Below are 23829 nucleotides of genomic sequence, written 5' to 3'. Positions count from 1 at the left end.
TGGTGTGTGGCAAGGCACATCGATTTCTTAGCCGATCTAGCAGCTTCTGGCCTGTCCTATTGCTCAGTTAACTTGTTCGGTCCGCAATTTCGGCGGCGCATCCCCCAATTAACAACTGCTCCGTAGGGGAACACCTGTGGGTGTGCAAACTCCTGAAAGACATTAGAATGGCCAGACCTCCTGAACCCAGATATGCCTCCCTGTGGGGTGTTAACCAGGTTTTGCGTTTCTTGACCTCTTGGCCGGATAATCAATACCTTGCACGTAAACAGTTAACGGCAAAACTGGCGATTTTGCCGTGCCTCATTTTGTGTAAACGAGTTTAAGATGTCCGGGCTCTGGATATTTCTGCTAGGGTTTTTTCTCCGGAAGGAGTGACCTTCACAATTTCACAACGTACAAAGTATAATACCAGGTCGGTAACCTACCCCGTTTTTGAACATGCACCCAAACTATGCGTGGTCAGGTGTCTAAAGACATATGAAGATGTGACGGCGGAACTCCGGCCAACGGGGGATAGGCAGCTGCTCATTTCGATCAAGAAAACTTTCAGACCGGTTTCCTCCCCTTCCATTGCCCAGTGGGTCAGATGGATTTTATCGGAGGCGGGCATTAATGTCCAGGTCTTTGGAGCTCACTCCACTCGGGGTGCTATGGCATCTAAAGCAGTCCAGTTAGGTGGAAGATTGTAGGACATTATGAATGTGGCTGACTGGTCATCTGAGTCGACTTTTGAAAAGTTTTATTTTAAACCGATCCATGAAGTTGCTTCACTAGTGGTAAGTAAGCTTTGAACATGCATAATCCTCGCCTCCGGTCCTGACATAGAATGAGAAATTTCCTAGCTATCGTGAAGGAAAGTTTCAATTCTATTAAGGACACGGAGGCGAGGATTATCCCACCCGCCATTGTGGCCATGGCACCCGCCTTGAATTAATCTACCGGATTGAGAGGTGGTATTTTCAGATTTCTTGACCTGAAACTGTGATTGGTGGTATAGTATGTTATCTAAGCATTCTATGATAATGCAAGCATTGTTTTGTATGTTATTGGTGGGAGTAGGATCTCTGATCTTGATTAATTTACTGGCTACTCTTGGAGGTAGAAATGCTTATCTATTTTGTTCACATTTGTTCTTAGGAGTGGAACCTACAACTACTTAACGACGACTCGGCCTCAGTTCGCAGTGAAGGCATGGAAGAACGTCATCGCCATGGGATATTTATACAGACAGTCGGATGGTAGTGTGATTGGACATTGGTTACCATGGGGATGGGTCCCATGGGCATTGTAGTTTTCTTTTGTTGAACTTTGAACCTGCTGTTAATAAAAAGTTAAGAAAGATTGTGCATAATCCTCGCCTCCGTGTCCTTAATAGAATTGAAACTTTCCTTCACCATAGCTAGGAAATTTCTCAATATATACAGGGGTTGCATAAATGTAAAGGGGGAGATGATTTATATTATGGTGGACTGTAGCAGCTGGGCTCGCGCTACGTAACTTCGCGAGCAAGAGAATGTTGAGGGGGGTTTGAGGTGGGGAGATTCGAAGGTGGTGGTTGGTGGGTACGAGCGCAGCGAGGGAAGGTTGTTATGGGGATTACTATTGGGGCCGAAGTCCGGAATAAAGCGTATTTGTACAAATGTTTCCGTGACGTTTATCATAACACACGCCCACAAACAGCACCTTGAGACCATATGGATGATTAGCTGCACTCTACAAATCCACCATTGATTGATTGTGTGGGGTATGTGTGGAAGTCAGCCCTCAAGAAGTGGCTGGTGGAAACAGGTCCTTACTGAAACAGTAGTAAGTAACAGTAGTCCAGCCAGACTCTGCATATAGCTCTAACTGTCCGGCCTTTGGTTCTAAAAACCAACTCCCTCATAACACCCCCACCCCGGCCACCAATTTAATCCTTAGATTACAGAAGACTTAAGCATAAAAAAATGGTGACCTTCTAGTTACCGTGACTCTTCGAAGATTGTCAATGAAGCGTATTTCATTAAGGCGAGGGTGGTGTTCTCGTTTAACAATAATACGGCTTCACCAAACGCAACTTTCTCGTAGTCCCTTTAGGTTAACAGCAATACGAACCAATACAAGATGGCACGCGGGTTGTCCATACCGCAGTTCCCTCCGTTCCTATTTAATTATGCTAATATTCCTCCACGCCCCGCCTACTATTCCTTGCCACGCAACAGTATCGCGACCGTATTATGCTAATTTTGCGTGCCAACGCACTCAGCTGTTTGCATTGCGTGCCGTCGCGAGGCGCTGTTTCCCGTATTGCCGTTGGGAAAGACGGAGAGAGTAAGCAACAGTGAAGAGAGACTACTCAAAAGACAGGGAAGAGTTCTTAGGGGGGGGCAAGAAGGGGGAGGAAAAAAAAAATAGCGTCAGCTTTGACAATCCGCCTTCATCCTCTGTCCCTGAAAGTCTTCCCCGGCCCGGGACAGTGTCCCCGGAAGCCTCTCCCTCGGCTGGACGGGCCCAGGTACGTGTAAAATTGTGGCGCGATGAATGAAAGCCGTAATTTAGGCCGTTTTACAGGCTAGAGGGGGAGGGGTTGCTGGGGGGGGAGCTTCTGTCGCCATTTTGATTTTCGTTCGAATAACAACACCGACTGTTCATCTTCCCATTGCACCTTTTGGGTCTTTAACGACTTTACGCTGATTAATTTACAGAATTCCCTTTCCATTTGAATCCGAGTTTATATATATCCTTCTATGCCTCGTTTGCACATTAAAATATGCTTACAATTAGCCGGCCTTAAAGTTATCCTTCAGAAAGCTCATAATGTAGCAACAGTGCATATTTAGCATTTCCAGCATGTAAACCAACTTCTTGTAAATTAGATACATCGCTAGCACTGCTGTGCGTATTTAAAAAGCATCACACGTTTATGTATTTGACCAATCGGACACCCATATCGGGTCAGTGACTGGCGGCGCTTTATACAGATGCGCATCAAGACACTCCTCCAGACGAGTGTCCGGGCTTGAACACAGTAAACATTTTTGTAAGAGCAACCTGCTTTATTTGCTTCTCAGCACACCTGAGTTTTGAGAAATGTCTGTGTGCACCACAAGCTTCTCTTTAAAGTACGCGTTTCCTGTTTATTCAAATGTGATGTCCATTTAAATAATTTATTTATGTGGCATTTGGAATGTTGGCGTTAGTATAACCCTCTTGATAAAACTGTAGTATGTGAAAGGGTAAATATGTCGACCATCTCTCATGCTATGTTTCCAAATAAAATTTCCCCGAATTGTTATACTTTAGAGTGACCTAAACACTGCATTTCTTACCCTTAAAATACTCACAAGCAGTTGCCTTACTGGCCACTTCGATCGGTGCCACCCGATTGAATTTTTACAGTCCACGTGAACCCCGATCTCTTCAGGGGAAGAAGAAAAATATAATTTTTAAAAATGGAGTCGATGTTTCAAATAAAGCAAGTTGTCTGGCTGTAGTGTAAGAGCCACCCACTCAGTAATGCACTTGGCATGCATCTGCTTGTAGGCCTTGTAAATGCTTAATTCGCCTCGATTGAATACATCAGATATTTAAATGATTTCCTTGTAATATGAAAAGTGCATGTATTTTGTTTATTAGACTGGTCTTTTTCAAATAGCATTTCCTGCCCTGCCATTCACCATGATGTTAACTGTAGCCCACTATCGGCCAATTCCTGTCTGTTTTTCAACAGTGCATCATCCCCAGATTGATAGTTTCTCTCCTGTGCGCTGTAAGAAACGACGTGTGTTTACAAACGTGGGTAGTTAATATTGGGATGTCAGGATTCCCCATGGGTTGTCACTATTAGGCTATGTAATGCCGTACATCTCTCCTTTAAAACAAACAAAAAAAAACACCCCCACGGAAGGCTGAGCAGCATCAGAAGGTAAACGCCGGCTTCCTTCTGACATGCACAGCGAGGTGAATTGTTTACATGCACAGTTCGCCTCATTGAAGGCGCTGCGTTTCTCTTGGCACTGTTTTCTTTGAGCTAGCTGTCTCAGGAGACGTATTTTTCCGTAAAGCCGCACTGTGAACCAAATAGGTCTCCTACACCTTCTGCTTTATGTTGAATTTGAAAACATGTAACGGTGTTTGATATGAGTTGGTTGCCTCACCAGTTGAAGCGTTAGGGTCGTGTGCCGCCATCACAACATGTACCATTCCCTATTTTACTGCTAATGGGAGTTGGATAATATTCTCTATTCGGTATTTATTTTTTCACTGTATGCTAAGTTTCTTTCTGCGTGGCTCGTTAAAGGAAGATGGCGTGATTATACATTTCTGTTTAAAGTTCACAGTAATGCTCAGCAGTATGCTTAGCGATCAGTTTACTTGCTGCTCATCATTTCATTTCCACCCGGCACCACCGGTTTGTTAATGCCTCCGTCTCTAAAGCAGAACATGTATAGTTTATCCTGATATTCAAATTAGTAATGGGACAGCCTTCCGACTTTACTCCACCTAAGTTTACAAAGCTTTGATTTGCATCCTCCCTTTAAGTAGTAGTGAGCTTGTTTTATTTGTCGTCATCATTTTTTTCCTGCCCTTGTTAATAAATTATTCAGTAGGTAAACGGCCGGATGGTCATAGACAAACTGTGTGTATGGTTTTGAGATCACAGCCCCCACTTTCTGCCGGAAAACGTGAATCCTTAAATATGCGCGATATGGCGGCCATCTAAATTATTGCAATTTGTAAACAGACGCCCCCTTGCCGTGGGTTTTAGTTGGAATGCTTTCCCATCCCTTTCCGTTTCACATGAAGGCAGAATACTTCATGTATGTGACTTCTGGTTCACCTAATTTGTATTTCCATATTCGATGTACCGTGACTCTTAATCTATGTGTATGTTTTCTTTTCGTAGCAGAAGGTGAATAAAAGCGATGTGTATCTATCTTCTTGGGTGTTCGCTTGTAGACTTCTTCAAATAAGCAGGCCTTTCTGGCCTGCTTATTTGCTATTTTCTTTGTATTTTTCATATGCAGTTTGATCTTGTGTGGATTCGTAGCTTATTGATTGTAATTGATACAGATTCCTCTGTTGGAAGTATAATTTAATCAGTATGGTCTTTAACTTGCGGAATCATACAATTGACATTAGATGTTTCACTAACATGTTGGGTGCTTTGAGACGAGGGCCTTGGATAAAGTACAATATAGCCTATTATAAATTGCAAATATGCTCATTAGTAAGCAGCGGTCCTGTATGTTTGTGGTCTCGGCTGCACGCTGTTTTCGTCATTCATCCTTACGTGGCATAGGTCTTAATGTGCTATTTAATTTACAGATCGCTACCATGGCCGCTGTAAAAATAGTTTGTACTGCATAAACTTGGCTGTAAGCTTTCTGTGAAATGAGAACTATCCGCCTTTACACCCTCCGCTTCAGAACTGTTACTAGCCCATTGCTCAGCTGTAGAAATATAACACATTTCAGCTACTTCTTGGACTCTAAATGGACACAGTCGTGGGTACTAGTGACAACAGGTGTCCTAGCTACCTGTCACTGAGGTTGAGCACTTAGTGTACGTTTTTGTTACTTGAACTAACGTTTATTTTTTTCAGTGTGCCCTTGTGGCAACGGCCGTGTTTCTTATCCCTCCCGTTAGTGCTTCATGAGATGTTGACATTTACTGTGTTGTGCTTTAAGATATCATAAACACCACAGTAATTAATGCACTTGGACACAAGACCAGGAAGCGCGCAGCTGACTTTATTTTTGTCCCACAGGCAGGTGCTTCTTTGCTGTTTTGGAATAGTGTGGTAAGATCTAATTATTGACATCCAAGAAGGGAGCAGATAAAGTCCCGAGTCGGGAATTGGTAAACTCTTTCTTCGACACACATTAATATTGAGAGGATACTACTAGGAACCCTCCTCGTTCGTGACAGAGCTTACCAGAGTTTTTTGCATGGTACTTAATCAAATGGAGATTTCAGATCTACAAAAGCAAGATATAAGTGGCCCTTATTTAGGAGTAGGGTTTTCCAGTGTAAAGTACATAATCTGAAGACCTAGTCGCTTGTGCTAATGTTTCTCGGAAAGTCCGCTTGCAAGGTAGAAGGAATGTTGCTTTCTTTCATCCATTGGTGTAATTTTTCAAGGACCTGGGGGCAGAAGACTTTGTAGGCTATTGATCAGGCTAAATGGGTCTGTAGTTGGGTTGATTATATGATTCTCTTTCTAGTGTATAGGGATTGTTTCTGCACCAAACCAGGTACTTTGGTATAGCTGCACCCCCAGTGTAGTAGCATTAAGTTTATGTAAATTGTCCACCTGTCACCTTAGTTAAATGTCTCCTGGTATTCCGTCATGGCCCGGCATAGCTTTACCTGGAGCTATGCTTTTTATTGCGCCGAAGTCTCGCTTAGGGCTCTTTCACAAGCTGGTCCATAATCTGAAGCATGTTTCCCAGGATACTTCGCTACTGTTTGGTCTCCCTAGTGTGTTTGCATAGCTCATCGAAGTGGTAAAACCAGACCCCAGTTGGATGCAATTGTCAACTCAGTTCTTTGTGTTTCGGCTCTCATTGGTCACTATAGGTCAGAAAATGTTACCATCGCTTTTCTTTACTCCTGTGAGGAAGCCGTGACAGTTTTGCTTGTGCCACTATCACCGAGCCCCTGGTAGTGATGTTATGTATGCCTTCCTGGCTCCTTTCTCCTCTTATTGATGTACATTTTTTACTTTTTATTGCCTGCTACATTTTGCTCTTCTGCAGTCCTTGTTATGCCTGGTGCTGCCTAAGGTTGTTTTTAAGGCTGGAGGCTTTATTTTCGTATCCAGTACAGAAAGTTATTAACTATTGAGCTTAAAAAGTTTCCTTTCTTTAAAGAGCAACACTTTGTTTTACGTTCTAAAAATTTCCAAGCTCTTGTTCTTAAGTGCATTTAAAAAAAAATCGTGATTCCTCATAGTGTCCTTGATCTGTTGATGGGTCTAAATTTATGGCACACTCAAGAGTTGGTATTCTTGCTTTGACACATTTTCTGTGTGTTTAACTTTATGGACCTATGATTTATTCTAGTTGCACAGCAAGCAGAATTGCCTGATTTGATGGTGGGTTTTGTATAACACTTGTTTTATAATATTTAGTGTAATACAAAATAACTCTGCATTAAGAGGAGTAGAGGTGGGATCAAGTTGATGCACACGATGTTTAAAGATAACCTTTCAATTTTTCTTCAGTTGCTTTAATATGGTTCCTGGCGAGGTCAACATATGCTGCCCTCATGTGAACTTCAACACATGAAGTAGAAACTAGACACCCTGATGCCATTGGCTTTCTGGTTAACCACTTTGTACCACAGCTTTTCCAACGGTCTTGGTGACCTGTTTTTCACTGTTGCTTGCCCACCTGAGACTTGTTACACCACTTCTTTTAGTTTGACCCTTTAAAAAAATAAATACATCTGCGTATCCTTCTTTCTCCATACTACAGTTTCCTTGTTTAGTTGACCCCATTGTCATAATTTGTCTGTTGATCTGTCATTCTAATTTAGAAACGTTTGACACTGGGAAGTTAGTTTTATGCTGGTCTAAGCAAGATTGTGTGCCTCGCCAGATGTAGTCCTTCGGGTGTACAGATGATGATTTATTCATTTATGCAGAATCATTTTTCATGGATCGTGCATGTTTCCAAATTTTAAGCTGCCTTTTAACAGTGTCAAACTGTGGTTTTTATTTTCGGGAGATGAGAGAAGAAAATGGAAGATCCTCAGTTTGAAATGACAGATGTTCTGCAATAGATTTGAGGTTGGTCTTCGGATGGCTGTCAGGTAGTCAAAGATGTGAGACCTCATAAGAGTTTTAGCGCTAAAAGTGTGAATAGCCAATTCTCCTTATCTTAACTTTCTCCCCTTTGTTCAGTTTAGTAAACTCTGATCAATGCATGCTTGGGTTTCTGCCTCCCTAGAACAGCTATTGCAAATAGTCCACACTAGTAGTTTTTGTTTTTCACTCAGTAAGTATCTTGCCGAAAAGGCAGAAAACCGTAAGTGATAGTTTGACTAGACCCATTTTTTTCTCCATTAAAGCAGATATTAATGTTGCACGATTTAAGAGCGGTGCCCCACCAAAATGAAATGCACACTATATGTAAAAGTTTAAAAATAAGTACTTCTACACAGATAAGAAACCTATATAGTGAAATAGTCAAGTCTGCCATGTATATCTTTATTAACAATTGTGAATAGAAGTCCTTAAAGGTTTGCCGAAGGTGATCAGTGATGGATAGAATATCTTCTGCAAAGTAGTCCGTTTTGAGGCAAGATGGGAGAAATCTTGGTTATATGTCCAATTTAGGAAATTCAAGGACAAGATGTGATTAGCTCATTTTGAGTGAGTGCCTTGCTATTCATGTATTTTTGATCTTTGTATCCCATGTTGAATACAAAATTGGCCTTGCTCTTTATTGTTTTTGTCCTTTTACTATATGTGGAATTAGCTTTTATAGGTCACTTAACTAATAAACATAGTGTCTGCTTGGGATTAAGCTTTGTTTTTAAAACATTTCAATTCAAACTCTACACTGCCTAGAACATTATGTGGATGTAGGTTTCAAAACTCATTTTCATTTCACTGCTCCATATAAATGTAGTGTGACCTTGCAGGTCAAAGGTCTGCATTAGAAATGTTTGTTATTTAATTGTATTGGGGTTTATCCCTGAAGATGTGTTCCAAAACTCAGTGGCACTAGAGTATATTGGAAGAGTAAGGTCTGATGGACAAGCGTGTGGAGGTCTAATTTATCAAAGACGAAGGTAGATATTAGAAGTACAGATTAAAAAAATATATATATATTATGGAGGGTGGAAGTATACAGATGGGTGGGTGTTTAGTAGTTATCGATGGAAGTCTTTGAAGTGCCAGATTGTTTGTCAGATTTTTATGTGTAGGCGGAGAATATCTTGTCTTTTTTTCCATTGTCTTCTGAAATATATGCTGTAGGAGCAGACGGAAAAGGACATATTTTTGGCTTCTGGGTAGTTTGCTTTATTGGTGTCCGTGGAATAACAGCTGCTGGAGAAAGGTTTGATCATGATGCATGCAGGGAGGCTGCACGGTTGAGATTTGAGAGGGTGAGTGAAACGTGCCCTGGCTATAAATGACATTTATGGTAGTCTGGAAGATCACCTTTATATGTGCGTAATGGTGGATTCAAGGGGCGGGAGATCAGGTGCTGTCAATAGGGCTATGTAAATAGCTGACACCTTGAGGTCAGGCAGTGTCTTGGTGTATTGCTCTCCATGTAGGACATCCATAGGTTTCATGTAGATAATAAGGCATAAATATTGATATGTAGTTGATGGATTTAGCGGTGTCAATCTAAACAAATGTTTTCTCATGGAGAGGAGCGAGGTAAACTAGCTGAGGACAACTTTAGTGATGCTTATCCTGCATAGTAATGGGCATGACTTGGTGGTGACTGGTTGCAGCACAGTCAAAGTAAAGAGTTTGGCTAGAAGAGGGTTCTGTCAAAGGAGGTTTCTCCCTTTTTTGAGTTTTAGTGGTAACTAGGTCATAGATCAGGATGGGGACAGGTAGGTTTGCCATTGAATGAGTTTATTTTGCCATCAAAGAAATAGTTGATGTTTGAGTGCTTTGGAGTAGATTGTGAAAGAGGACTTTAAAAATGTTAACTGCACTTAATAGTGCTCTTAATAGAACTTGCCGCTCATTGACTACATTCATGATTGACCTAATGTACTACTCGCAAAGCTCTGTATATTTTAAAAAAAAGCTTCATTAGGGACATGCCTCTGCTGAAGTTTTGTGTGCTCTTTGGTTTGCTGGGTTCTACCTTGATGGTTTAGGTGCTCTGGTGTGTTGTAGGTATTGTGGGCTTTTAACCACACCCACTTCACGCCCATCACTATCACTCGTTAATGGGCTTGCCTTTAAAAAATCCTTTGTTATCATTGGTAAATGCTTTACGTTTGGCCCTCATTTGGGCGGTTTTGTTATCGCCTTGGACACGGACCCTGTTACATGGATAATTGCACGTTTGCCGATACGTTTGACTGCGAGCTAACTTCTTTTTCCTTTTGTCTCTCTCCTTCACTCTCATACTCATGGCGGCTGTGGTGCTTTGAATCGGCTCTCTTTTGTCAACTGCTTTGCTTTTCATTTTCAATTTATGTTTCAAGGAAAGTCCAGTTAGGAATTTACAATGCTAATAGCTCTAACTCATGCAAACTCGCGACCCATTGCATTGCAAATGCTTTTTTAATCTGGATGTCGGTGTGTTACTAAAGATTTGGGGGGTTGTAGTTGAAGTTGTCCAGTAGTGTTTCGTGTCCGGAGTTGTTGAGCTAGTAAGAACCTAATTTAGCTCATTCAGGCCCATACTTCCATTGATTACTCTAGTGCATGTTCATTGAAAGGATATGAGCTTAGGGTATGCTCAAGTAGGGAATTGCTGGTTGTTTGGTGGATGCGTGTGGTGGTCTGTACCGCAGGAACTCTTTTCTAACCTTTGGACTGTTGCAATATACGATCAGATTGGCTCCTTTTGGGTAGCTATTCAGATGCAGTGAATGAGAATGTCTTAGGAGAAATGGAGGCAATGAGTTTCATCTTAAGTCTTAGTTGTAGACAACTTGGCCTTCCAAAAATGGCTGCTTACACGTATTTCGACGTACAGTAATGGCTGTCGCTTGTGCATGGAGTTTTCGCTTTTGCAGGCTTGGTTGCATGGCACCCCTGTGCCTCGCATACAAAGCTGTGGTCTTTGTAAGTTGTGTATGCTAGAGTGGATTTTTACCTTTTGAAATGTATGAATACCTGCGCAGTGTCTCTCCTGGGAGTGAAGTTGTGGCAGCAAACCCAACCAAGCGTCCGCGCTGGGATAGTTGGCTGTTTTGTCAGGAATGTTCCCGTTGCTTTTGTGCAATATATTTGCTGCAATTACTCCTTTCCTTCGGTAGGCGTGTTAACTTTTGATGGAAGAGTATGTTTACCCCTCCAGAGTTAGTCTTTCCTTCAAGGCGTTCACTTCTGTAGATGTCTAAGGGTTGGTGTTTCTTACCAGAAGACACTTTAAACTAAAGCACGAAATTCGATGTACCAACAACTTTAATAATTAATTGCAGGCTGGTAATTCTCACTGCTTTCAAATATTAATACTGTTGGGCCTGGTTTCTTAGTGTCCAACCGATACTGCCGGTCCTGGACACCTGGCTCGTCCTCCGTTTATGTGATTGTGTTAAGGATCTCTGTTGCCCTCCTCCTGGACATGTGATGGCTGCAGCAGCACGCTGGCACAGGTGTCTCCGATTTCAGCACGTCATGAATGCAGACAGACCACAACACAAAGTCAACCTGTTAAGTGCACGCAGTACTCGATGAGCAGGGTCTATAATGGTGGCAGCAAGATAAAACTCGCTGCAATCCTTTGTGTATCATTTTGTGTATTTTGAGAGGAGGCACTCTTGTAGTCACTACAGAGCATCGTGATTTGTGCTTTAATGCTAAAACAATAGGCTACTGTCCCCATTCCTGTCACGGCATGTGTTGCACCTCGAATCTGGAAGGAGGATGCATTTTCAAACATCTTTATTCCAATTAAGAGTTCTAAACATTCAGACAGTCTCAAATTGGATAGATTTATAGTGCACTTAAAATTAACAAATTAGACGAGATTAATAGGCAAAGTAGGGTAGATTAGGAGATGAAGGGTATAAAGTGTAACATAATTGTTGGTCTGGAAAGAAGGCTTGATAGGATCTCGGGCTCGTGTGGAGAGAAAGATTCAGAGAATGGGCCCACCTTGTCATCCATGTCTTGCCCAGCCTGACCAAGCAGCGATCTTCAAACAGTTATATATCTTGTGAAAGTGATGGGATTCCCATTTTTCGACTCTCATTAGCCATACGAGGGTGCAGGTCTGGGCACACATTTCTCTTGTATTCTATGTGAGTCATAAATATTGCAAGACTTGATTTTCTCCTTATTCCTTTCTCCTGTCTGAGGCTTCCCCTGTGAAAACATACTCTGCTAACTGGGAATACTGCTCCTTGACCCCTACCCCGCACACTTAGTTCTGTTTGTTCTTTTTATCTAGTGCGCTTGTATCTAAGCATGCAACCTTTGTTTTATTTTAATATATATGTACATTGGAAAAAAAATGGCTACAGGGACGTTATAGTTAGGTTGACATTTTACCCAAAGAAACCATAGAAATTTAGCAGTTATAGTTACTTATGTTAAGAAACTATAATTCATTGTCCAAAGTTTCTTTCCGGCACAAGTTATAATTTTTCCATGGTCATGCTGTGTCACCACAGCATTCTGACAGACAGTTGGGGGACAGTCTGTTAAAAGACTGCCTAACCTTATGATCAGAATCATCTGCACATCAGATATTGAGGTCTGAGGAACTGTGAAAACTGACATTTCTCTAATTGATAACCACAGAAGAAAGACAGTAATGGTCTCAAGCCACCTCACAGGCCCAAATCACCTAAAAATTGAAAAGTCAGTGCTCACTCCCTGTGTGTTTTACATGTCCTGGTAGTGAAAAACTCACATTCATTTTCCACTACTGTGAGGCTTGCTCCTCTCATAGACTAGCATTAGAACTGCACTCCTATACTTTTAAGTGGTAGACTCTAATCTGGAAGGAGTAGCCCTGTCATGTTTAGAATGGGCAGAATGGTAATAGAAAATCCTGCTTATTGGTAAAGTTGGATTTAATATTACTAGAAACAACACATCATCTGTGCCGCTCCAGAAAATCTGACGTAGCCCCTTATTTTGCAACGCATCTCCTCCTTTGTGCCCCCTGTGCGTCGTTGTATTTTAAGGCATCCCAGGTTCTATGTTACAAGGATATAACCTCTGATTCTTAAGGGTTGCGACTCATTTAAACCTTTAAAAAGTTATATCTCGACTTGTGCTTACTGAATTTGACGTTTTTATCTTATTTTATCCAGATAAATATTATAAATTTGTTTAAGCCTTTGTGGTTTATTTTTGTCATGTTTTCACTGTGTTACTGTATGAGTTATTGCACAATACTTTATACATTTCCTTCTAAGTTAATCCTGACTGCTCAGTGCCAAGCTACCAGATAATGGGCAGAGGATAATTTTCATTGTATTGTGACTTACCTTGACTAGGATTGTGGTCCCTACTTGGACAAGGGTGTATATCTCTGCCAACTAGAGACCTGTTTTCTAACTGCTAGTATTTCTGGATGTATGCTAATATTCCAGATCCACGGTGATAGTGGGAACAACAGGATCATCGTGTTTTATGGGTGCATTTGGTGTACCATTGGAGGGTTGGGATGATTATTTGTGAAATGCAAGGGATTGTTTTTTCAGTTATTGGTATTTATATGACGAGCAACATTGTGTATTCTGTGTGATGAACATGTTGTATGGAAATCATTTCTGTTGGTTTTTGGAAGTGTGATACTCTGCTGATAGTACTCAGACACTGATATGATATGCAACGTAGCATGGTTTTTCTTTATGACTTATCTGCTTTGTGATATGTATAGGAACTATTCTATTTTGTGGTAGATGGTTCAGTGTTAAGAGATACTCTTTGGGGGAGGGGGAGACCGTAAATATTTTGCATTGTTTCAGATGGTTAATACAGGATATTATAGATCCATACAGTAATTTTGAGGATTAAAGGTAATACCAGAGGCTTACAAGGTGATGAAATTTGAATGCTTTTAAATTGCCTGTTGTAGCAGAATATTTATATAATCGGGTGTGGAATGAGAGAAAACCTTGAAACTGGGGCAACACTTTGAAGCTTAGTGAAATGAACACAAGTAGCATTGTCTTCATTTGAGCGTATTGAATAGGGATAGAATGAGAACGTGCTTGCATATATTAATTATGTATGAAATATAACTATTGTAATTGGGACTTCCTAGTGGGGTCTCCTTTTGAGTTAAAATTAATACTGTTTTATTATGAATGCTTTCCTATTGAGTTATTCATATGATTGTAAAATGCGAATTTTATGATGAACATTAAGCCTGGTTGTCTTTCCCTTTTTTTTTTTTTGTCACTCGCTAATTTGTAGTGTTGGAATATTATATACAAGGGTTTTTGGTAGATGCTTCTATTTGTAAATATATTTCTGATGGATACAACTACCTGTAGATTCCTCACCTTATTCATTCTCCCAATGCGCCAGCATTCGACGGAAAATCTTCTTCCCAGCTCAGGCACAGTGACGTCAGACGGAGTCGCGGAGAGCCATGCAATTGTTACATCCTTGTCGACGTGGAGAGCTGGGAAGAAGATTTTCTGTTGAATGCTGCCGTATTGGGAGAATTCATAAGGTGAGGAATCCACAGGTAGTTAATGTGTCCACCAGAAAAAGCGTTACCAAAGGTAAGTAACTTGTTCTTTTATACATGTTGTTTACAGCCATAATGATGTCCTGATCATAGGATGAAACAAGTTGGCTGGGCTGACACATTCCTCTGATGTTGTCCAAGAATAGTGAAGAATAAAAACGAAATATGCAATGAATTGGTTGTCTGGGATATGCTAATGTACTGAACATGGAACTTCTTTTGCTCATGTTTTCATTTATTTTCAGGTGGTCCTTTATATTTGAACAGAATTGATCTTAAAGTGCTTCTCTCCTATTGATAGTAATTCACATAAGTGCTCTGCTGTGGTGGCCCTATAATGAAAACCATACCCATTGCTGTCACCAGATGTCAAGTCTGTTTTCTGACATACTTGCTGCCCCTATAGTGATTATTAGCTGCCCATGCACCTAGTCATTTGAAACATTTAATTCGGAAGGAGTGCAACTTTTATTTTGCTTCCTATTTGTATGGTTGGTGTGGCTTTTTTAGAAATGTAATGCACTTGAAGAGATTTGTCCTCCTCCCCCACCCAGCCTTCCTCAAAGGTGTGCAATCTTGATGTCTAGGGATGAGGAAGACGTGAGAATTCAACTACTAAGATGTTGGAATGACAGGCTGCGTGTCGACCCCCCCCCCCCCCAAAAAAAAAAACAAAAAAACAATAGGAGCACTTGATGACCTTTGTGCTATTCCTTGACATCTCACTATGTATTTGCAATTGTAGAATCTAGGTTGTGCATTTATTTAGATAGGAGGGTGTCTCTGGGGAGACTGTTATATTAAGTATCCAGTTATTGTAGAAAACATTTTGGTCTCATTTGTTACACTAGTACTTTTAATGATCGTCCATTTGGTTAAACTAAAATCTTTGAATAGATGTTAGTAAATATTTTGAAAGTTTGAAAACTACAGAACAAAAACACAATTTTGATACATTAAAGTCGCTTCTTTATGTTGTGCTAGCTTTAAAAGGTCTAGAACGTCTACTTTACTATAAATGTGCAGTTATTTTATGTCTCATATCACCGTCCTTTTGTCTATGATAGCTTGGCATGTCAAGATTATGTTGTCCTGGGCCTTGCAATAAGCATAGCAGAGCCAACACAGTCTTTATGGAGCCAAAACCCCTTGCCCAGTCTCTACAGTATTCTTTAGAAGAAACTGATTTAAAACAAAACACCATAAAGTCTTTTCAACTCTGCTTCCAAGGTACGATATTTAATCCGGGTAGTCTATCCTTTGCTGAAAGTGTTGCAGAAGACTTCTTGGATTTCATCTAAACAATATTGACCATTCCAACCCAGTCTAGAATCAATTTCTTGATCGCCCCTTTAAAATAAGAGGATGGTATTGAGCAATAACTCACCAGGTAACCTATTTTTTTCTCGCCCCAGTGTATTGGATGTTGTAGATCAGGATTACATTAGAAGTCTTATACCATTAGAGCCATCAGAATATTGCTCTTCATCCTATTTATTTTTTGAAGAGGAGTATAGTCTCCTTTAATTACACTGACCGTGGCAAAGCACAATCCCAAGTCTAACCTCATTGCTTGAACTGGTAAAGGTTTCCGCAACCCCATAGCCTTTTGAGTCCTAATTAGCTCGTTTTTGTCCTGCCAAGACTGATGAGATAGTTCCCAGACAGAAGCATAGGATGAACAAGTAGCGATAGGCAGTATATACCACCAATAGGGGTCAAGCATTCACTCTCCCAGTTTGTGGTTAAACCTGAACAACCACCTCATAAAAGATTCTGCCATTGCTTCCTTAGGAAGCATTCAAGGTTTTTGGTTTTAGCTTACAGTTCATTATGACAGCAAGGTAGTTATATTCTGGATCTTTTCGTAGCACTTGCCCTCAATCCTTCCATCTGAATTATTTAATGTTATCTCCAGTATACATGATTTCACTTCTATTTTGATTTACAAACAAACTATTTAGGTCAAAATAGTTCTCCAAATGATTTGTCATTGGGGCCTTACAGGGTTGGGACTTAGTGGGAGGCCATTAGACCACACAAGATTGCTATGTGGAACACAAATAACTTAAACTGAATAGAAACAAACAACCTTGTTTTACCGCTGCGAAGTAGGCACTTTATAGTATGGCTGTTTTTGACCAAGGTGTCACCTCTCCAGATAGTCATGTTCTGGATAGAAGCCTTTCAGTGTATTTTCCACAACATTTGCCTTCTGCATTTTCAGGAAAATTGTTGATATATTTCTGGTGCTGTTTGTGCTTTTTTGAATCAATAAGTGTGGCTGACATCTAGCTTAATAAGGCCAATATGCCTCTCTGAGTGTCTTCCAAGTCTAATATGTGCTGCTGTTCTTGGGTCAATCTGTAGTTGATTTGTGCTAGATTTTTATTAATCTGGCCCAGCTGTGTTTGTACCTCTAAATGGGCCTTCTCATGCGCTACTCTCAAAGTTCTCAGTTCTGCAAACTTTGCAGCAGGAACCGCTTCCATCTGTGCATCCAATACCACCTTACTCAGAGTTGCTTCGCTGTTACTTGTTTGGGATACCGGCAGCTGGGGGACCAACTCATTATGCATGCTCATCACAGATCTGAATGGCCTGTGCAGTATAACAGTTTGGGAACTGGGGTCCTGTGAATCAAATTCTTATAGCGGCAAGGGAGAAAAAGCCGTAGAATCATCTGTTAAAAAGGTTGATCCTCTACCCTGGTCTCCTGGGGGAGAAGTCCCTTGGATGGGGTCCTCAGCTAAACCCTTCGAACTCTGAAAATTGGTTTTCCTCTTGTTGCTGTCCGAGGGAATCTGGCGCCTTTTTGACATGTTACATACTTGGGCTGGTTTGGATTTCCATGGAATACGCCCATGTAACAATGTTTTTCTAAGTCTGGCTTCATTCATGGCTGTGCTGGTTCTGGCAGAGGGAAAGTTTAACAATTAATCCCAGGCTTGTGGTCTAATGCTGTTGGGTTGGATTTCAGCAGAGGTGGGGCTGTGTAGCCTAGGCTTAGGACAGACCATAGGGAGGGCACAAACCGCACTCCCTTCCAAGAAAACCATTTTTGCTGCCCAGCCAGCCTGTCCAAACACCAGCGGGAGACCTACGTTACCCCACGTGAACGATGCTTACACAGTTTGGCAATGAAAGTCTCAATTGTTGTTGGTGTGTGTGTGGTGTTTTTTAACTTTTTTTTTTTTTTTTTACCTTTTCTGCCGTGCCCTGTAATATAGACCTCTTGCAGCTCCTTTTTACCAACTGCACCCCCTCCCCAAGACCAGCTCACTGTCTTAATGTGGCCCTAAGGGCTTTCCTTAGTAGAATCCCAAAGGGTGGATGTGACTTACGAATGCTTCCAGGAGTCCTATTATCTTTCCTCTGCCACCGGCTTACCGCAAGTCTCAACGGGACACCAAGAGACACCGTAATCCCCCTCCACAGCTGTGTACCTCATTGCTTTACTGAAGATCGTCAAAGAAACCCCCTCGGCTTCACAGCGTGCTACTCTACCGCATCGGTGCCTCCTCGGGTCCCACGTGGACATGGTAACGCCGTACACTGCCACAGTGATCTCACCCAAAAGAGATGCCTTCATGTTGAGTGCATGACTGGAGCATTCCGCCCCCACATAGTGCAATTGAAGCGCGAGATGCTTGAGTCCCAAATAAAGATGGACGACCTGGAAAATTGCGCTAGACGCTCCAATTTACAGTTTGTGGGGATTCCAAAGGGCTCTGTAAATGGGAAAGATCCAATTAAATTCAGGACTGATTTGCTCTCAGTATGTTTTTCCTGGGAGTTCTTTCCTAAAAGATCTGACCAATATGCGGGCCCTCATGCTCCTTCACCTCAGCTAACAAATATGAAATATCCTTGGCCTGTTTTGGTGAACTTCGGAGACTTTAGGGTCAAAGAAGCTATCTTAACTACAGCAATCAAATCTAAAGGTTTTCCCCTATCTGATAAAGGCCAGTTCTATGCTTTTTCGGATCTGTCAGCATTGGCAGCTCAGCATTGTCGAGAGTTCAGAAGTATGTTTGAAGCTTTGAAACAGCAGGGCATCCAGGCAGCTGTAGTACAGCATTTCAAACTCAAAGTGCTGCTGGAAGGCCAGTTTCATGTCCTGCAAACAATTGAGCAAGTGAAGAAGCTGTTAAAGCCTCAGAAATAGGGCACCCATTTTTGTTGAGATGACTGAAGGGGCTTTTTTGTTCTTATTCTTTTCTTTACTTTTTTTATTTTTCCTTTTCGTTTTTCTCTGGGTTGATTTGAAGATTTAACAATGCTGCCAATGCACGACTTTAATAACAAGGTGGGGCCGAGGCATGTAGCAGTATTAGACTATGCTCCTCGTGGTGACACGTTAACATGTAATCTCGGTTGTTATAGGAGTCAATGGTTGATCCCCAGAAGGGGTTCTCTAGTGCTATGGCAAGGCATTCAGCTGAAGTGCAGGAGGAAGGTGGGTCTAGAGGGAGAGGGGGCTCCTGTGGGAGAGTCCTGGGCGGGTTGGGCTCTCTGGGCTCTCTGCTTTAAGGGTAGGGTCGAGGAGGTAGGGACCTGGGGTGGGGTTGGAGTAGAGGGGAGGGGGCAAGGATTGGGTGTTGAGTGTGGCACTTGGGGACTGACGCTTATAAAAAAATATATAGTAATGTATTGCAGAAGTGTTCAATTGTTCAAATGTCTTTAGGGCTCTCCAGATCTAGGATGGGCCAACCCCGATACGTTGTAGGGTGTGATAGGCCGAATGAGTGTTTACTTCCATGATGTGCTCAAGATCACAAACGATTGGCTTTAATAATCGGCAGAAGAGGAATGCAATGCTGGTGTGTTTCAAGTCTATGAAGGCTAACATAATTTTTGTCCAGGAAACACATTTTAAATTATCCGCAGCTCCAATTAAATTCTCTGCGCATATACATATCCTTGAATTCTAAATACAGTTTTAAGGTATGCATATCTTTTTTTTTTTTTTTTTTTCAAAACTCCAATTCAAACTCTTTGAATCTTTCTCAAACAGAATGGCTCCTAGCAGACGAGGAAATCCTAGCACTTCTTGAAAAAAGGTGCTGTGCAACATTCCATTTGCTTCTTGAAGGATTCTTAAGCAGTATTTTTCTAGTCTGAATAAAACTGTCCCCATTAGTCACCCTCGGGGTGTTAAATGTGTTTGTCTTTTGCTGTTTTAGACAAGAAACAACTGCAGATTGGTCTGGCTGGATCTGAAAGATGATGATCTTCCTGTTACGATTTGCCTAGTCTGTTGAATTTTCTTTTAATTACAGTGGCCACGATCTGCCTTTCAATTCACTTCTCTTTTGATCTTTAGCATTCTGGTGCTCTATGAAATTACTAAAACGGGTGATAATATTCCTGATAATTTGAAGATATTTAAGTGCCTCATACGATTTTAGAATCTTGTTACTCTCATCTGAGGATCACAGTTCTCCATCTGGCGGATTAAATCTTAGTACTCATTAAATGGACTTTCATGTTTTTCTGGTGGATTCAGCTACCTCTACTTCTTAACTTCAAGATTTCAAACTATTCGTAATCTAAATATTTTTACTTTCTTACCTTCATTCAGTTATCTGTCAAGCATCTTGCCGAGATTGTCAGCCTCCTTTTCTCTTCCATTGAAACTTTTTTCCATTATCCTCTCAACTACATGGCACTTCAGACTAAATATCTGCCCTCTCAGAAAAGGTCTCAGGGGTGTGAAATTCCTATTGCCCGACACCCAGGACATATTGTTGGGGGTCTAGGACAACACATTTTTATTTTTATTTTGTCCTTGGGACAAGTAGGTTCAACCCCTTCAACACAAACTCTTTAGCTGCCAGTTTACGGTACCACGTTGGGTATAAAGGGAAGGGCATTGTCTGCAGTTTAGGTCATATTTATGCCCTTATGTTAATGCTGTACGAACTAGTAGTTAGGGTTCATTAATGCAAAGTCTTTATTAGGGCGAGCACACTAAAGGAATGTAAGCTCATACTGCACTACTGACAACGAGTCCAGCATAAAAATTTGTATGCACATTTGCAAAGTTAACCACAACGAAGCTACATATAATGCTCTCTGATAACACACAGATATTTGCAGAAGCTTGAAAGCAAGATAATTTATTTTTGGCCATTTCTGCTCCCTTTGGGGGCAGATTGGTGTATTTCTATTAGGCTGATCTGCCCCGGGGGTTGAGGTGGGCAGAAACCACTTAGGCACCAGGGATTGGTTTGTATGTGTGTGTGTTTTCTTTAGGAGGGCAGCCCCTTGGGTAATGGTCGTTCCCCATGGGGGCACATTACCGTTAGCCATATTTGCCCCCTTTGGGCTATTTTTGGAAGGCCCATCTGCCCCCAAGGGGGAGCAGAAAGCCCACCAGAGACCAGGGAAGTTTTTCTCCAAAATAGGAGGGCGGAAGTATGGCCATACCCCCACCCCAAATAAATGGAGCCAAAGTTGTTCTGCCCACCAGTAGGCAGATGAGGCAATTACTACTTGCCTAGTCTACTAGATGCCAGGGAATTAAAACTAAATAAATAGTGGGGTGTTGGCTAACAACCAGTATGGGCCTGGTTATGCCCCCACCCCAACTGAAGAGGGTAACATTATTTTAGCTCTCCTCCGCAAACATCTTATCCCACAGCAAGCAAGAAGACATTTGATTGTTTTGGGATTTGGTTTTACATTTGGGCCATGAGAGCTTGGCTAACTCTCAAATTCCACCCACTTGGAATGGTGAGGTCTGCACTTTATGGACTTTGGGAAGCTGCCATGTAGAAAAATCCTCAAGAAATAGACACATCTGAAAACTAAACATTTGGGCGATTCCAGCGTGGTGTGTTTCACATGCTCCCTGCACCATTTTCTTACCCACAATGCCCTGCAAACCTCCAACCTTGTTGGAAATCACACGTTTCCCACATTTTTGTGATGGAACCTTCAGGAATCCACAAAATTCCTACCACCCAGCATTGACTCATCTATACTGATAAAAAGTCTGCTGCACTTGTCAGCCTAAAAATGTTTTTGTTCCAAACTGCCCTTTTGGAACTGCTTTGGTTCCCCCTCAATTTCGACTTGTTTTTGGCTCTTCCATGTCACAAGCACTTGGCCCACCTACACATGAGGTATCATTTTTACCGGTAGACTGAGGGGAACGTTGGGTGGTATGGAATTTGTCCCGGTGCAGTGATCCCACACAGAAATGTGGGGAAAATGTTTTTTTTTTTTTTTTTTCTTTTTTTCTTTTTTTAAAATAGTTTTTTAAAAGCTAAATTTGAGGTTTGCTGAGGATTCTGGGTAAGAAAACCTTGGGGTATCCACGCAAGTCACACCTCCCTGGACTCCCTCGGGTGTCAAGTTTTCAGAAATGTCTGGGTTTGGTAGGTTTCCCTAGAATGCTGCTGAGCCCAGGACCAAAAATGCAGGTGCCCCCCTGCAAAAACAGGTAGTTTTGTATTTGATAATTTTGATGTGTCCAGATAGTGTTTTGGGACATTTCCTTTCCCGGGCAGTAGGCCTACCCCCACAAGTGAGGTACCATTTTCATCGGGAGACTTAGGGGAACTCTGGGTGGAAGGAAATTTGTGGCTCCTCTCTGATTCCAGAACTTTCTGTCACCGAAATGAGAGGAAAAAGGTTTTTTTTTTTTTTTTGGGCCAGTATTTGAGGTTTGCAAAGGATTCTGGGTAACAGAACCTGGTCAGAGCCCCACAAGTCACCCCATCTTGGATTCCCCTAGGTGTCTAGTTTTCAAAACTGCGCAGGTTTGCTAAGTTTCCCTAGGTGCCGGGTGAGCTAGAGACCAAAATCCATAGCGAGGCACTTTGCAAAAAAATAGCTCTGTTTTCTTTGTGAAAATGTGATGTGTCCACGTGAACGCTAGGCCTACTCACGCAAGTGAGGTACCATTTTTATCGGGACACTTCGGGAACACAGGTTAGAAGAACAAGTGTTATTGCCCCTTGTCTTTCTCTACATTTATTTCCTTCCAAATTTAAGACAGTGTGTAAAAAAGATGTCTATTTGAGAAATGCCCTGTAATTCACATGCTAGAATGGGCACCCCGGAATTCAGAAATGTGCAAATAACCACTGTTTCTCAAAGTCTTATCTTGTGGCCATTTTGGAAATACAAAGCTATTTTTCACTTTTTATATTTCAGCAAATGAATTGCTGAATACCCGGTATAAAATGAAAACCCATTGCAAGATGCAGCTCATTTATTGTCTCTGGGCACCTAGGGTTCTTGATGAGCCTACAAGCCCTATATATCCCCGCAACCAGAAGAGTCCAGCTGACGCAAAGCTATATTGCTTTAAAAAATCTGTCATCGCAGGAAAAAGTTCGAGTAAAACATAGAGAAAAATAGCTTTTTTTTTTTTTTTTTAACCTCCATTTCAATATTCTTGTATTTCAGCTGTTATTTTCACCCCTTGCTGAATTCAGAATTTTGTCTACTTTTCAGAAATGTTTTAGCTTTCTTGGATCCAGCATTGGTGTCTCACCCGTTTCTGTCACTAACTGGAAGGAGGCTAAAAGCACAAAAAACAGTAAAAATGGGGTATGTTCCAGTAAAATGTAAAAATGGGGCTTTCTAATTCAAGTCTGCATGTTCCTGAAAGCTGGGAAGATGGTGATTTTTACCACCACAAACCCTTTGTTGATGCAATTTTCAGGGAAAAAACCACAAGTCTTCTTCTGCAGCCCTTGTTTCCCATTTAAAAAAAAAAAAAAAAAAAAAAAAAAAAAAACATTCGCTGGTGTTTGGGTAATTTCTTGGTGTACTCCAGAGGAACCCACAACGTCTGGGTACCACTAGATTCCTTAGGATGTTGGAATAAAAGGACGCAAATTTGGCATGGGTAGCTTATGTGGAGAAAATGTTATGAGGGCCTAAGCGCAAATTGCCAAAAAAAGGCATGGCACAGGAGGGGAAAAGCCCTGGCAGCGAAGGGGTTAAAAATAAAATGTTTACACAAAAATGCAACTATTTAAAAACAAAAAAAATAAAAAATCCTAAACAAACTCCTGTTAAATTTTAGATACCATTTCTAGTAAAATGTGTTGATGCATGTTAATATTTGTAGAAAATATTCATAATTGAAAGGCCTTGTAACCAGCTTCAACAAGATTATGGGAAAAATTAAAAGTTGAGATGTCACCATTATGACAAACATTAGCAAAAGAAAAAAAAAAAAATTTGGCCTCAAAAAGCACATATTGCCATAGTAGTACCTGGCACTGAATAAAACTACTTTGTTCCTCATGAAGGAGCAGAATGCTGCCACTCAGAGTGAAGCCAGCCGACAGAGAGACAGAATTTAATAAAAACAAAACATATTTGTTAACGCTAGACCTAATTAGGTACCCAATTCTTAAAGTCACAAAAGTGCATCTATGGCATATGTCCCTGCCTTAGTGCAGATTTACGTCTTTCCTAGATTCACAAGACTAGGCCAGGAAATCAAGCTCCTAGA

The 23829-nt window shown here is 41.3% G+C and overlaps 1 protein-coding gene across 6 annotated transcripts in view; it reads left to right on the top strand.

Moving 5' to 3' along the window:
• The first annotated feature begins 2237 nt into the window (after positions 1–2237).
• PRRC2A (proline rich coiled-coil 2A) overlaps positions 2238–23829 on the top strand; it is a 1008219-nt gene continuing 986627 nt past the window's right edge. For 4 of the 6 annotated variants that reach the window (XM_069237153.1, XM_069237152.1, XM_069237151.1 and 1 more), the window contains exon 1: positions 2238–2497. The gene's annotated coding sequence lies outside the window, so the exon portion shown is untranslated. The remainder of the gene's footprint in view (positions 2498–23829) is intronic. The other 2 variants (XM_069237150.1, XM_069237154.1) reach the window with 1 other exon arrangement.

This window comes from Pleurodeles waltl, chromosome 6, assembly GCF_031143425.1.
Source record: "Pleurodeles waltl isolate 20211129_DDA chromosome 6, aPleWal1.hap1.20221129, whole genome shotgun sequence".
NCBI classification, from domain to species: Eukaryota; Metazoa; Chordata; class Amphibia; order Caudata; family Salamandridae; genus Pleurodeles; species Pleurodeles waltl.
The sequence above is the reverse complement of the archived record's forward strand: the minus strand, read 5'-3'. Positions and strand labels throughout refer to the sequence as shown.